Raw genomic sequence first — 15,203 nt, 5'->3', positions numbered from 1 at the left:
TCTCTCTATATGACAATGATTTTAACCATTTTTTTCCTCTCATCTCTTGGGTAATAAGACTAAAAATTCCCATGTATAAGCTGTAATTATAAGATGTAGTACAGTCTAGTTGTATTTATGTTCTGCTCTCTTAATATAGAAGTTTTTAGATTAATGCTTAAAACCCACCATTACATTTAAAAAATAATTTGTGATTATTGTATGCATTATAACTGAGGGGGTCCACTTATGGTTATTGAGGAGGTCACTACAATAATTTTACATTTTTTGTAATATACAAAGTACACTTCCTCGCTGTTTAAAAGAAACCCTTTTTCCCCCCTTCAGATTTAATTATTTCTCTTTGACCTAAACTAAGACTGATCCTCAAGTAGTAGCCAGTTAAAATGTGTGTGAAGTAGGAGGAGTAAAGGAAACCCCAATCATTAGTTGTAAGTTACAAAGCAATGTTAATATAGGTATACACAGCAAAAGGATTTATTTTAAAGGATGTAAGAAAATTTTAGAAACTTGCCTTATAGTTGGAGCATGTTGGACATCATAAAGAAAATCTTGTAAGTGCTTAGATTTTTACTATAATACCATGGCAGCAGACAGATGTTAAAATAGTTTACATATCTGTATCAACACTAACTTGAAATTAGGTATTAAGGGATTATATTATGCATGTTTTAAAATCCAGCTTGATTTAATAGGTATGGCTCTTTTAAATCAAGCAGGGTATCCTTACGGAGCTTTATTTTTCATGAGACTAAATGGTATTCATTTTGGTAGGTCCAAGAATGTGATTAAAAGAATCTTAGACGTTTCAGTGTTTGTTATGTGTTTATAACAAGTTCTACAAATGGATAATAGTGTCTAGATGTAAAAATAAAATTATATAGGAAACACAATTGCATGTAATTTTTTAAAGACTTCTCTGAACTTTTTAATATTCTAGGCAACTGTAAAGATCTTTTAAAAATGGTTATTGTATACCTATAATTTTATTTCAGTTGAATATATGCTTCAGTTTTATAAAGCTGTTTAGAAATAGACTTGTGCAGATACCTTATAAAGCAGTTTAAAATTGTAAATAGATTTCTTTTAGTCGAGCTGGTTCAAATGTTAACTGTAGGCTTATTTCTGTTTTGCATGGTAGAGCATAATGTTGGGATAATTCTGTGGTCTGTTATTTTGTAAAATTGCTTCCTTTTTGAAGTTTGCTCAAATATTGGGAGCCGCCGGAGTCAATAATTTATAATACTTTGATTAACTTAGTGTCTAGTTTTATTCCAGTGAGGGTTAAAGACAATATTAAGCTGTTTCTTTTTACTGTTTTAGCATTCTCATTTCCATAACTCTAGAAGACATTTTGATTAATGCGAAGTAACTTATTTTTGAATATTTCAAGCCATTACTCTGAGAATTAGATAAGTGGCAGATGCCAAATGCAAATATGTATAGCAATTTCATCTTTTAGTATTTTAGTGCAACAATACAGCATTATTTTGATCTTTAATATACTGTTACCTTCAAGAGCTAGCACTTTATCTAAGACATATAGCTTTATGTTTAACAGGTTCATCTCTTATAGTATTTTAAAATATGATAACACTTACCCCAAAAGAAGTTTTGCTGACATGGTGTCACAGTGCTGAAGAGGCTGTTTGATGCCATAGTCCCTCCTTTTTTTTTTCAGATAGAACTTGTACCCTCTGTTGTAAATACTGCTTGCAGCCTTAAACTGAAAACACAAACCATACCCAAATCTTGTTTTAGTTTTACAGTATGCCTGGAGTACATAGACTTTCTATTTATTTTTTTCTGTCAAGAAATTATGTCGCTGGTAACATGTGAAAAGCAGGGAAACAAAACAAAAAGAGAATGAGCAAATATTTGAAGGCCCTACTATTACTGCATAGACTGTGGTTTGAGAGCACTCACTGACTCTGTTGGTCTCGGTGGCTGGTAGTGACCTGCGGAGATTAACCATTTAAAAACCAGAGACTTCTTGCTGTCCTCCTGGAGAAAGTTTGCACCGCACTTGTGGTTCTGTGGTTGTTTGTGAGGCGAATGAAGCATTCACACAATCCAAAAAAGCAAAAGCTTTAAAACTCCTTTTTTTTGCAAGCACTATTACTGGAGAGACAGAATCATGTGGTTTGTGACCTCACAGAACTCAAAGTAAAGTGGGACTGCCTACCACTGTGGCTTTTTCCCCCTTGCTCTTGCTCTCTTTCTCTCTCTCTCTCTCTGACAAAAGGCTTGTGGTAAGGCCCTTCCTGGCATCCAGAAGGATATAGCTTTTTAATTTTTGTGACTCATGAGGATTTGGATAGAATACAAATGCTGAAGGAGCCCAAACTCCTGTAAGGTTAAGCATCTGTAGAGCAGAACTCTGTTCTTTCCTTCCTACCACCCCACCCCCCCACCCGCCCCCCTTTTTTTTTTGCCTCCTCCTTTTAGTTTATTATTGTGTCTGTGGAAGAGTGAGCAAAATTTGGCTCAAGTGGCTGTGCGAAATTCTGAACAACAGTGATGATTTACAATAATTTACATCTTTGGATTGTATCACATTCTGGGGTCTGCTTCATATTTGCTGGGTGGCTGGATTCCTTCTGTTTTTCTTTTTCTTAAACTTGTGAATCTGTAACTCATTGTAAAAAAAAAAAAGTTTACCTTTCTTAAGGTCTGGTTGTGAACTGCTTGCTGGGCTGGACTGTAATTGGCTGTCATGAAAGTGTTAGTCTGGAGATACCTTTACAAATATTAACTTATGTCTGTATAGCTTATGGATTATCAATATTAGATGGCAACGTCTCTACAATAAAGATTGACTGTAACATCACATATACTTTTACGTCACAACTAATTTGAGGGTTTTATAAAAATGAATGGCAAGAATTGTAAGATAGTTTATTGAATGAGTCTTAGTTTTCTTTATGCTTGTAGTACAATTATTATCTTTCAAGGAAATGCATTCATTTTGTAGAATTCTTCAGTTTATTTGGCGCCATTAACTTTAACAGAGTCTTTGATAGCAAATCTTATGCATTCATAAAGTAAAATACTTACATTATGACTTAGATTGTTCAGTGTTAGACTTTATATGCTCAGGATGGAGTGGGTTAAGAGAAGCTGAATTTTTTGTTTATAATGGAAGCTTTGAAATAAATTACAAAATGCTGTGTGTAGTGAGGAATAATGCACACAGACAGAGTATGTTAGTCGTCTCGATTTGCTAATTCTGATTCAGAAGAAAATTGGAAACATCTTTGGGAAACTATCTCCTTTTTTGCCCCTTTGGACATGTATGTATAGAACTCATTTTCTTATTAGGATGATTGTATATCATAGGCAGTGAAATTTATATTTATGAATAGGGCTTCCTGTTTTCATCAATTGAGAGCGAGGGGTATTTTTCAACAAAAATTATAAAGCCGAACATACCAATTTTCTAGGCATTTTTGCGATTTATCCACGCCACACTGAACTTGCGTGTGTTCAGTTGTTAGACTTCTTCCTAGTGTGATAGTAACTAGGAGTGGCATGAAGTCAATGACTTGGAGAATGGGCGGAGACAGTGAGTTACAAAACATTTTTGGGGGTGTACAATGGGATAATAAGGGCTGGGGAAATACTCAGGAGGGTGTTAGAGCTAAAATACCCCTGCACGTGGTGTTCTTAGCACAGTTCATTATCTGCTATTGCTGTACAGATATGTCCATAAATTTCTTTACAAAAATTTTTGATTTGTCCAAAACATGCTGGGATGACACAGGAATTATTTTAATCTCTTTTTCAAATGTCCAGAGCTTTTTCATACATTTTAATGATTTCTTTTAAGCACATATTTATCCTGCTGATTTTGTGTATAATCAGGTTTTATATCGAGAAGCAACAATTTTCATTTAACACACTTATTCACGTAAAAGGGAGAAAATAAATTATTTGGGTATTCTATTTCATAAATAAGGTGCTGGTATGATCTATATATCTAATTAGTATCTAAAGTAAATAAAAGAAGGGTTTTGTTCATAATTTATGGAAGTTTAAACTCTTCTGCACATGTAATAGCAGAGTGAGGCAATTGAAAATTTTGGGTAACTGCTGTAGTTTGATAAGTAAATGATTTTCTTCCTTTAGGATGAGGTTTTTGTTTATGCATCAGGGTTCTCTGACATTCAGACAACCCCAACTTTTTGCTGAGTATTTTCTTCCTTATTTTCTTTTTGTCTTATGTGTACTTTGGTCCATGAAAACTGGAGTAATTTTTAACATCAATGTGCCTTCTAATTACTTGTTCTCTTATTGCAGGTTACCCTCCTGCACAAAATCTTTGGGTCAAAATCATCACTCAATGCAGAAGAGTTTGGTAGATATTGTTTAATAGGTCCTTTCCTTTTGGTCTTGCGTGAGGCCGATCACAGCCTGGCAGGAGAAAGATAGCGAAATTATGTGTTTTAAAGTTTGCATATTTATTATCCACACATAATTTTTTTTTCCTAAATTGAAAATATATCTTTTTTTGTGGTAGAAATTTTAAAACAACACTGATAACTGGTACGCATTTGATAATTGACAGTTTGTTTCATTCAAAATAGCTTGTTACGTGTGATGAAGAGAGATTGATTCAGAAAAGCTAATGTGCAAATAAACCTCTTGATTATAGATTTGTATCCATATTTGTAATCACAAATGAAAACCACAGGACTTTTTTTGTTTGTTTGTTTTTTAAGACCTTCACAACTTCATCCTGCTGGAGGTATGTTAGTATCTGCTATGTTTAAGTAAGCAGCAAGTTTAGGTCTACTGTGTAAATTATGTTCTTTAATGTTACGGAAATGAGATACAGCTTACTGCAAAAAGTCAAAAAGTTAGTGTCTTGCTTCCCCATTACTTTGTATTTAATAAACGTTGTCAGAATTGGTTGAAATTTTTAAGATACCAAAATGTTTACAAATAATACATTATAAACTGCTTTAAATGCTACGTATGTCTTCATTGTTACCATTTGAATTTTTTTCCTGAACTAACGATAGTATTTTAATACACTACTTTTCCTTTACCAATATCGTTCTTGTTTCTGTGCTTTTTGCTTATCTGTTTTTAGGATTGTGTTAGAGTTCTGTTTGTCACCAGTGTCTTTTTCTTTTAATTGAAAACAATAGGAGCAGAAGCCTTGATGTGGGAATTTTATAAACTATAGGAGTCTTAATTTGGCTTAATATGTTCTCACTGATTATGAGGTTTTCGCAAAAGTTTTTTAATTTATTGTTTCAATTTGGTATGTGACAGTTTATTTTTTATTTTTGATATATAGCTGCTCAAACTTACATAGCATTTATTGGGCCTTATATTGATGACTTGTAAATTTTTTATATTAGTAAAATAAGTATAGTTTTGTTAGTATTTTAAATTATGATTACAAGAGATTAATTCCATTTCCTTATTTTAGTGAGGTGTTAAAAAGAAAAAAAATGCCTGCATACAGAACTGCACACACGTGTGTGGTGGTGGTTGTGCGTAGGGCGATGCTTTGTAGCAATTTTTATGGGAGTATTTTTTGTTTTTATTTTAATTAAATTTATAAAATCCCAAAGCATCACCATTTCCTTGATTGTTTGAACCGTTTGACTTGGTTAATTGTTAATCTCAGTTTAAATGTGAGATTATGTGGAAATTGGATGCCAAAAGAGAAAGTACTAAACTAACTTTCTGTTCTCTCTCCCCCTTCACTGTACTTCGGCCTTTTTGTTTGTTTGTTTCTCTTTTCTCTGACTTTTTTATAAAGTCTCAAAGTAGATTCTTAAAATTCTAGTAAGGGATATTGACATTAATCCTTCTAATGAATACCTAGCAGGTTAGAAGCTCATAACATTCATTGCAACTTATTGTTACGTTCTGATATATTATACCTCATTTGTTAGGCGTGTGTGGGCATTGTGTTGGCTTCTGTCTACAAAGATTTTCTTTCTTTTAATTGTTTTCACTTGGTCCTTGAATCCTTCCTTTATGTTATTTTGCTTTAGCACGTTGCTTCATGTGTCATTAACACTTTAATTATGAGATTAGTTTTTGTTTCTTTTTTCTCTGACTGTACTTTGAAGTGCAGAGTGATCCATACTTGTTTAATATAGCCATATAAGTAATTTATGTTTCTTATAATTATTGGGACAATTCATCTTCTAATGCTGTCATTTCCGCAAGTAGGAAAAAAAAAGGCGAGAACTTGCAGAAAATATGGGAAACATGCTCGTATGACAGCTGAGGATGTGGCTAGGCTAAAGCAGGAAACTACTACCCACAATGCAATGTTACATACACTACCACTTAATAAAATTTATATCAAACATGCTACTGACAAAACCAAAGAAAAATAATATCCCAACTATGCTAGTTAATGATACTAAATATATCTAGGGAAAAGTGAAACTAATCTTTTTAGAACTTTTGTACTTACAGAATATAGTAAATGAAACTGGGACATCATAGCACGTTGGAGCTCAGCCGAAACTTTGTCACAGAGTTTGTGCTATGGGACTTGGTTGTAGGGGAAACTGTCTCATAATGAAAACGTTTTTGGGTATTAACTTCTGGAAAAGGAACAAAAGGACACCACTCTCTTTTTCAGTTACGTTGTTTCGGTATTAAGTGGGGTTAGTCATCTAGTAGGAAAAATAAATGTCGAGATATTCATTGTGATTATCTAAATCTTTTACATAGCCAGGTGTAGTATTTCTTTACATTTTTTTTTTTTAAAGTTGTCTTTTATTGCCAGGTTTGGGGGAGAGGAGGCTTGAATTGTCCTCTGAGGCATATTTCTTTTCAAAGTAATTGATTTTCTTGCTCTTTCTACATATGTTAACTTACCTAATCAGTTCGTGTGCTTTACTATAGAGAGGCTAGTCTAAAGCAAAAATGTGAACTGCTTTTGTAATGTGGTTGAAAAAAATACTAGGGCATCTTCTAAAAAAATCAGGTTTCAATATATTTAGAGTTTCTGTTTATAAATCTTTATTTACTGTGCTCTTAACTGTCAGACTTCAGTAATTTTGATGAACTTAGTACCTTAGCAATTTAGATGAATTTATAATTTTTGAGGTTTAAATAAGCAGACATAATGGAGTTTTTGAATTGATAAATAATGCATAGAAATTTTATCAGAGGAAGAATAGAAAAGACTGTAAGTTAGTGTTGCTTGTGAAAGATCCCCTCTGAATGTTCCGATATGTAAATTATGAATGTTTTATTTCAAAACTGCCATGGTATTTGCTATCTCATACTTCAACATGAATATTATTGTCAGTTTCTCTGTTAAGGATGATTTGCTTAATTGTTTGAGATATTTCCTCCTTTAGTTAGAGACTGCTTATCAATAACAGCTGCAGCGCCGTGGCTGTTCTCCACGGACTCCCGGTGGTCTGTGGGACGGCGTTCTTCAGCTTTGACAGGTGAGACAGAGGCTCTCCAGTGCCCCTGCTTTTGGATGAACCTAGCTGTGGTCGGAGAAAGTGCATCTTGCCAGAATATATGGGTGAGACCACACACAGCCTTTAAAATAGTTATTGTAGGCTTATTTTTAGGAAATACATGTCTTGACAGTTCTTTTATTTGCATGCCAGTTTCATTGCTGTGTATAGATTTTTCATTGGTTTCAGTAAAGGCAGTTGCAGATTTAGTTCTCTATTGGTTAAGTCTGTGTATCCTTTACACTGGAAACTACTCTGAGTTCAGCCATAATTAACAATATAGAAAATATATTGAAAATGAAGCACTAGAATACTGATCTTTTTGTTTTTATAAATCCGACAGTATTCCTGTTGGAAATCTCAATTTCTCAGACATCTTAGCAGTGAAAAATTGGTCCAATTTGAAGTTTAAGAGTAAAGAAGTTAGGAGAAAATATTATGAGATGATTAAAACTTTATTCAATTTAGAAAACTATAAAATTGCCTATACCTTTTAAAAAGAGTATTTTCAGTCTTTTAAAACTGGCTTTTTTACAGTGTCTAATAGAGAACACTCCTTAGAATTAAAAAAAATGTTGATTATGTCCATTTTTATAAAATGATATATTTGGATAATTATTTATGATTCTTATTAAGGTATTAGTGATAATAATGTTAAAGGCCTTGAGTTCTGGCAGGTAGTTAGTCACAAGACTTTTCACTTGGTTATTAGTGAATGTTGCTTAGTTATATATTTATAATAAATTTTAACTGGTGACCAATGTGGTTTCTTTGTAGAGTTTCATTGTGAAAGTAGAATCTACGTATAATTTTAAATCCAATTTTTCCCTCACTGTTATCGCAATACCCTTCCATTGCCGAATGGTTTTGGCAGGAAAGTCCTAGGGAAATTGTGTTTCTATAGCTTTTCCAGAGAACAAATTTATGGAAAGAAGAGAGAACATAATACACACAAGTAGATGGTTTAAAGAAAGGTTTGGTTCTTTGCCTCTCGAGAAATTGGCCACCTATGTGAATCTTGATAGATGCTAGATTGAAAAAAAGCTACAAAAGTCATTTTTAGGATATTTGAGGAAACTTGAATATTCACTAGAAATTGGTGATACTATGGAATATTTATTAAATTAACCAGTAGCCGTTGATTCTGGCTCATAACAACTCCATGTATGTGAGAGTAAAACTGCCCTGTAGGGTTTTCAGTGGCAGATTTTTTGGAAGTAGATCTTTAGGTCTTTCTCCTGAGCCACCTCTGGGTGGACTCAAACCTCCAACCTTTTGGTTAGCAGTCAAGCATATTAACAGTTTGTACTTCTCAGGGACTTACTGAGATGTAGTATCGATATTATGCTTATTTGGGAAAGTATCCTTATTCTTAAAGGAGATTCATGATGAATTATTTAGGAATGAAGTAAGCTGAAGTCAGTTAACATAGTTTCAAATAATTTGCAAAAAAACAAAAAAGGTCTGTAGGAAAAAAATATAACAAAGTGTTAAGAATTGGTGAATTTAGGTGAAGGATGTACAGATGTTCATTTTACTGTTCTTTCAAGTTAAGCAATGAATTCTGAAAGATAAAGCGTTTCTGTGGATTTGAATCAAATCAGTATTTGGAAAAATTCATGTATGAATGATAAATTCTAAAAAATGAATGCATATGAGTATCTTGGCCTTTACATAGAAGTTTGATTTTTATTTTATAGCTTTATTTTTTTAATTTAAATATTATTCACAGTAAAACATAACTAATTCTTACAAATATATGGATGACATGTATAAATTGAGGCACCCTGGTGGTACAGTGATTAAACTGCTTGGCTGATAACCAAAAGGTTGGTGGTTCGAACCCACCAGCCGCTTCATGGGAGAAAGATGTGGCAGTCTGCTTCTGTAAAGATTTATAGCCTTGGAAATCCTATGGGGCAGTTCTGCTCTATCCTATAGGATCACTATGAGTTGGAATCAACTTGACAACAGTGGGTTTGGTTTTGGTTATATATAAATTGGAGGCGATAAATATTATTGAAAATACTTTTAAAATTTCAAGTTTGCATTATAATAACTTAGGCTAGCCCAATAAGCTAGAGATTTTTAGAGAATCCAGCTTCCAAAGTATATAAAAATGCCTTAAAATTTTTGTTTGCATTGACTAACAACAATTGTGGGCGTGGCACAGAATGGGGCGGTGTTTCGTTGCGTTTTATATGGGGTCACTATGAGTTGGAACCGACTCGACAGCACCCAACAACAGCAACAGCAACAAAAACAAATACTTACAACTTGTAAATGTACTCATTCAAGAAGTATCTTAATGAGAAGCCAGCATTTGTCCATGCAAGCTATTAATTCTGAATTTTTGTTATACTAGTTAATACCCTACCTGGAATTGGTATGCTTTTCCTGTAAAGGACCAGATAGTAAATATTTTCAGTTTGCAGGCCAGTGGGTCTCCATTGTAACTACTCAACTCTGCCATTGTAGTCTGAAAGCAGCAATAGACAGCAAGTAAATGAATGGGTATGGCTGTGTTCCAATAAAATGTTATTTACTAAAACAATTTGCAGAACTTTGTGGCCCAGTAGATATCCTCTTATCTTCTTCTATAGAACAGGCAAGAATGCTTTGAAATAATTATCCGGTTTCTTAGTTACATATTAGAATGGAATTCTTTTCTTAAGCTATTTACAAAGTCATTTTTATAGTTTATTATTATGTGAAAGATCTGTCTGTGTTGCTTCTGTTGACTTGAATAGTGCAACTTCATCTTGATCATGTGTTAGGTTGTGTTTAGTTTTACGAGGTACTCCAGAATCCTTTGGAAATAGATGGAATCCAAATAAATACTCTTGATCATAATTCATCTTTGGATTATCATAATCTTGGTTATAATCCATCTTGAAATTATCATAAATCTCAATATTTAATTTAGTAATTTATTACTAATAAGAAAGATGCTAAGATTTCTCTACCCCTCATACACAGAAATGTTTCATCTTTCAGAATGCTTGGGTATTAAACCCAGTGAAATCATAATAGTGATTTTGATTAGCTATTTGACGTCTTTTTTGTCCATATTTGAATTTTGAGTAGAAAAGGAATTATTTTTGTTATTAATCTCCAAAAACATTCATTGTATCCACCATTAGACATAATATACAAAGTAGTTTTCTGAGAATTCCTCTATAATAGGTAGCCTTTGAGTATTGGTTATTTGATGGTGATGATGATTAAAAAAACTGAGCAGAAAAAGTAACCATCTTTATGTATTTTCATTGGTAAAGAGCAAATGAATCCATCTTTTGATCTGAAGTTCAAACCTTTAGTGTATTATTATTTAAGGTTTTAAATAAATGAAGTAAATATAAATGACATGGTTTTAAACAAAAGCTTTACAGTTTTATTGTATATTTTATCTGTGATCATTTTTTAAGCAATTCCAGTTATTACAAATGTAACTAAGGAGCAGACAGTTAAAAAATAATTATTTAATCTCATATAACATAATCATGAAGAAGAAGTCTTCCTATATTCTTCCTTCTATCCTCTAAGCTCTGGTCTCATCTGTGATAAAGTTCTAACATTATTTCCACAGCCTGTATCCTTATTTAGTTATAAAATAAACACATAAACTATTGTAATTAGTAAGAAAGCCTTTCTGAGTGGAAGAAACAGGAAAAAATTAATATACAGAAACTGAAAAAAAAAAAAATCCAGCATCATTTAGTGTGAGGGTAGGCTGTCCTATCTATCTTAACAGATTTTTAAAGTATCACTGTGTGGCAGCAATTTAATAAACTTTAATTAACTAGTAGTAAGGAGGAACAGGTTGTTAAACATACTTTGAAAAGGAAATATTTGATATTATGTAAGGTTCCTGGGTGGCACAAATAGTTTGTACTCAACTGTTAACCTAAAGGTTGGTGGTTTGAACCCACTCATCGGCACCACGGAAGAAAGGCCAGGAAGATTTTTATCCAATATTAATAAATAAAAAAAAAAGAAATTTTTGGAACTTGAAGTTAAAGTGTTCACTTAGTAGAAAAGTTAACTTCTTAGGAATAAAAACTTGCCTAATAATAAATTCTTGAATATAATCTTACACATTTTGCTTTGTGTTGCCGGTATTTTAAATCTTAAGGCATCTTGTCCTTTTTAGCTATAAATCCAATTTTTAAAAAGGACTGAGAATCCTAAACATTGCATATTTCTGAAAGAACTTTCATATCTGGTATATATTGCAGCTTTGCTATCTAGTTATCATATACTGCATACAGTCTTCATAAAGTTTGTTACCAAAAGTGTCAAAAAGAACCTTTTTAAACAGTAATTTTATGTATAGCAGTATTGCTTGAAATACTGGATTTCAGAAGTTCGTTATCATTCATTCATTTCAAAAGCATTTGTTGAACACCTAGTATGTAGTGGGCTCTGTGTTAGTGCTGGGACTACAGAGTTGAGTAAAACAGTTTACAAGTCACATGAATGCACACTGAAGGACCTACAAGCACATAAGTAAGAAGATTAATGAGTACAATATTGTGTGTTAAATATTTGACCAAAGTATGAGTATGGCATTAGGGAAGAGTAGAAAAGGGTAGTTTAAATCCAGCTTGAACGTTCCATGAAAGTTACTCAGAACTGGTGAAACTTAGTAAATTTGAAAGACTGGTAGTAAGGACTCAGGACACTGGAAGAAGGGCAGGACGAGGGAATTGCAGAGAGGGGAAATATATGTACAGACATAGCACGAAAAAACATTCAACATTTTGAGAATCAAAACCATTTTGAAGATAGCTGGGGCAGAGCCTGGAGAAGTCTGGAGAGGTAAGTAGGAACTAGTAATCATGAAGGAGGACCTTCCTTTCTTGTTAAACTACTAGATAGATTGAACTTAGTCTTAAACTAAGGGGAACTGTTACTGTCTTTCAGCTTGTGGTACCATGGTGGCTTGTGTATTGCTATGATGCTGGAAGCTATGCCACTGGTATTTCAAATACCTTTCACCTGTGGTGGACAGGTTTCAGTGGAGCTTTCAGACTAAGACAGACTAGGAGGAACGGTCTGGTGATCTACTTTGGAAAATTAGTCAATGAAGGAAGGAAATACAGCCAGAATGCTCCTTAGAATTGATGATGAGACTTTGTTTTACTTACTTGGGACATGTCAGGAAATACAGCAGATACTAGGAAAGGACATCATGCTTGGTAAAGTACAGGGTCAGTGAAACTAAGGGAAACCCTCTATGGGATGGATTGACACAGTAGCTGCAAAAATGTGCTCAAACATAGCAACAATTGTGAGGATGGTACAGGACCAGGCAGTGTTTCATTCTTTTATACAGACGTTTACCATGACTCGGAGCTGACTCCACAGTAACTAACAAGTGACATGAGGTGACGTGGTTTAGAATGATCTGCCTGATAGCCAGTATGTATTGGAGGGGAATGGAGGCCTTTTTAGTGAAAAGTGCTGATGGCCTGTGTTTGAAGGCCTGAATGAACAAAAATGGTAGAAAGAAATGGAATTCTGAAAACCATGAATAGAAGTCAGCAGTTTATGTGACATGCAATTCTATTTACAAAAAATGAATTTGCAGAAAGAACATTTTGTTAAACGTTATTAGAATAGATTCACATAACTGAATCTTGGTGAAGGCATTTGTGAAAGCTTTTGTTACTTATTGAGAAGTTCTAAACATGACAAATCATGTACATTTTTCTATCTCTAATAGCACCGATAAGTCATAAAGTTCAGTAGGTAGCGAGTGTAAACAATAAATATGGCAGTTATATTAGAGCTGATATGAAAAGACCATGATGGTTTTTAGGGTTATTTGTAAATACAGGTGGTAAGATGAAATGAGTTCCAGTAATGCAAAAACTGTCATTTAATATTTATAGATATTATTTCAAACAATGCATATACCTAGTATTTTAGCTGTAGAGGTATCTAAGAGCCATAGTTATCCACACTGTTTTCCAGACTTTATGCTTCTAGATAAATAATGCTTCCATATTTCTTGGACTTTTCTTTAAAAAGTAAGCAGAAAGCAAATAAACACAAAAACATGGGACGGAGGGAGGGAAGGAAGCCTATCCACCAGTGATTCCTGTTGAAACCTGTGTTCAGAGGCTAAAAAAGATAAAGGCAATGGATTTAGTAAAAATGGAATTGGTGCTGCCTTTTTTTTTTGGCTCAGTGTTCTTTAGTAGGGTTTCTGTAATCAGTTATTTCTAAAAACAAAGTTTTGAGTCTGTTGATTTCTTCTGCTTTTTGTGTTATTTTAGGGCACAAGTCAACTTTAATACTTAGTATATTATAGACATGAATATTTTGTACCCTCTTAATTACTAAAATAAAATTGCCCACTATACTAAATTGTTTTTCAAAATTGGAGCTCTTTTCGACATTGTTTAATGAGATGGAAAAACAAATCACCAACTTCATGTGGAAGGGAAAGAGGCCCCAGATAAACAAGGCATTACTGAAAAAGAAGAATAAAGTGGGAGGTCTTACTACCTGATTTCAGAATCTGTTATACCGCCACAGTAGTCAGAACAACCTGGTACTGGTACAACAACAGATGCATGGACCAATGGAACAGAAGTGAGAATCCAGACATAAATCCATCCACATATGAGCCGTTGATATTTGACAAAGGCCCCAAAACAGTTAAATGGGGGAAAGACAGTCTTTTTAACAAATGGTGCTGGCATAACTGGATATCCATCTGCAAAAAAATGAAACAAGACCCATACCTCACTCCATGTACATAAACGAGCTGAAAATGAATCAAAGACCTAAATATAAAATCTAAAACGATAAAGATCATGGAAGAAAAAATAGGGACAACCTCAGGAGCCGTAACATATGGCATAAACAGTATTCAAAACATTATTAAGAATGCAGAAGAAAAACTAGATAACTGGGCGCTCCTAAAAATCAAACACCTATGCTCATCCAAAGACTTCACCAAGAGTAAAAAGACTACCTAAGACTGGGAAAAAGTTTTTAGCTATGACATTTCTGATCAGCACCTGATCTCTAAAATCTACACGATACTACAAAAAGACAAATAACCCAATTGAAAAAATGGGCAAAAGATATGAATAGACACTTCGCTAAAGAACAGATTCAGGTAGCTAACATATATGAGGAAATGTTCATGATCATTAGCCATTAGAGAAATGCAGATCAAAAGTACAATGAGATTTCATCTCACTCCAACAAGGCTGGTATTAATCCAAAAAAAAAAAACACAAAAAAATAAATGTTGGAGCATCTGTGGAGAGATTGGAACACTTCTACACTGCTAGTGGGAATGTCAAAGGATACAACCACTTTGGAAATCTATTTGGGGCTTCCTTAAAAAGCTAGAAATAGACCTACCATACGATCCCGCAGTCCCACTCCTTGGAATATATCCTAGAGAAATAAGAGCCTTCACACGAACAGATATATGCACACCCATGTTTATTGCGGCCCTGTTTGCAATAGCAAAAAGATGGAAGCAACCAAGGTGCCCATCAACGGATGAATGGATAAATAAATTATGGTATATTCACACAGTGGAATACTACGCATCGATAAAGAACAGTGAGGAACCTGTGAAACATTTTATAACATGGAGGAACCTGGAAGGCATTATGCTGAGTGAAATGAGTCAGTTGCAAAAGGACAAATATTGTATAAGACCACTATTATAAGAACTTGAGAAACAGTTTAAACTGAGAAGAAAACATTCTTTTGTGG

The 15,203-nt window shown here is 33.7% G+C and overlaps 1 protein-coding gene and 1 long non-coding RNA gene across 6 annotated transcripts in view; one reads left to right on the top strand and one right to left on the bottom strand.

The window, feature by feature from the left end:
• Positions 1-2,405, bottom strand: part of LOC104845608 (uncharacterized) — a 43,407-nt gene extending 41,002 nt beyond the window's left edge. The window contains exons 1-2 of the long non-coding RNA XR_010322263.1: positions 1,927-2,405; positions 1,602-1,726 (exon numbers count right to left, since the gene is read on the bottom strand). This is a non-coding gene — a long non-coding RNA (uncharacterized LOC104845608). The remainder of the gene's footprint in view (positions 1-1,601; positions 1,727-1,926) is intronic.
• SUPT3H (SPT3 homolog, SAGA and STAGA complex component) overlaps positions 1-15,203 on the top strand; it is a 556,168-nt gene that overhangs the window by 46,128 nt on the left and 494,837 nt on the right. The gene's annotated exons all lie outside the window — the stretch shown is intronic.

The sequence above is a fragment of the Loxodonta africana genome, chromosome 1 (assembly GCF_030014295.1).
Source record: "Loxodonta africana isolate mLoxAfr1 chromosome 1, mLoxAfr1.hap2, whole genome shotgun sequence".
NCBI lineage: Eukaryota > Metazoa > Chordata > Mammalia > Proboscidea > Elephantidae > Loxodonta > Loxodonta africana.
Note: the sequence above shows the minus strand (reverse complement) of the source record. Positions and strands in the feature narration are given on the sequence as shown.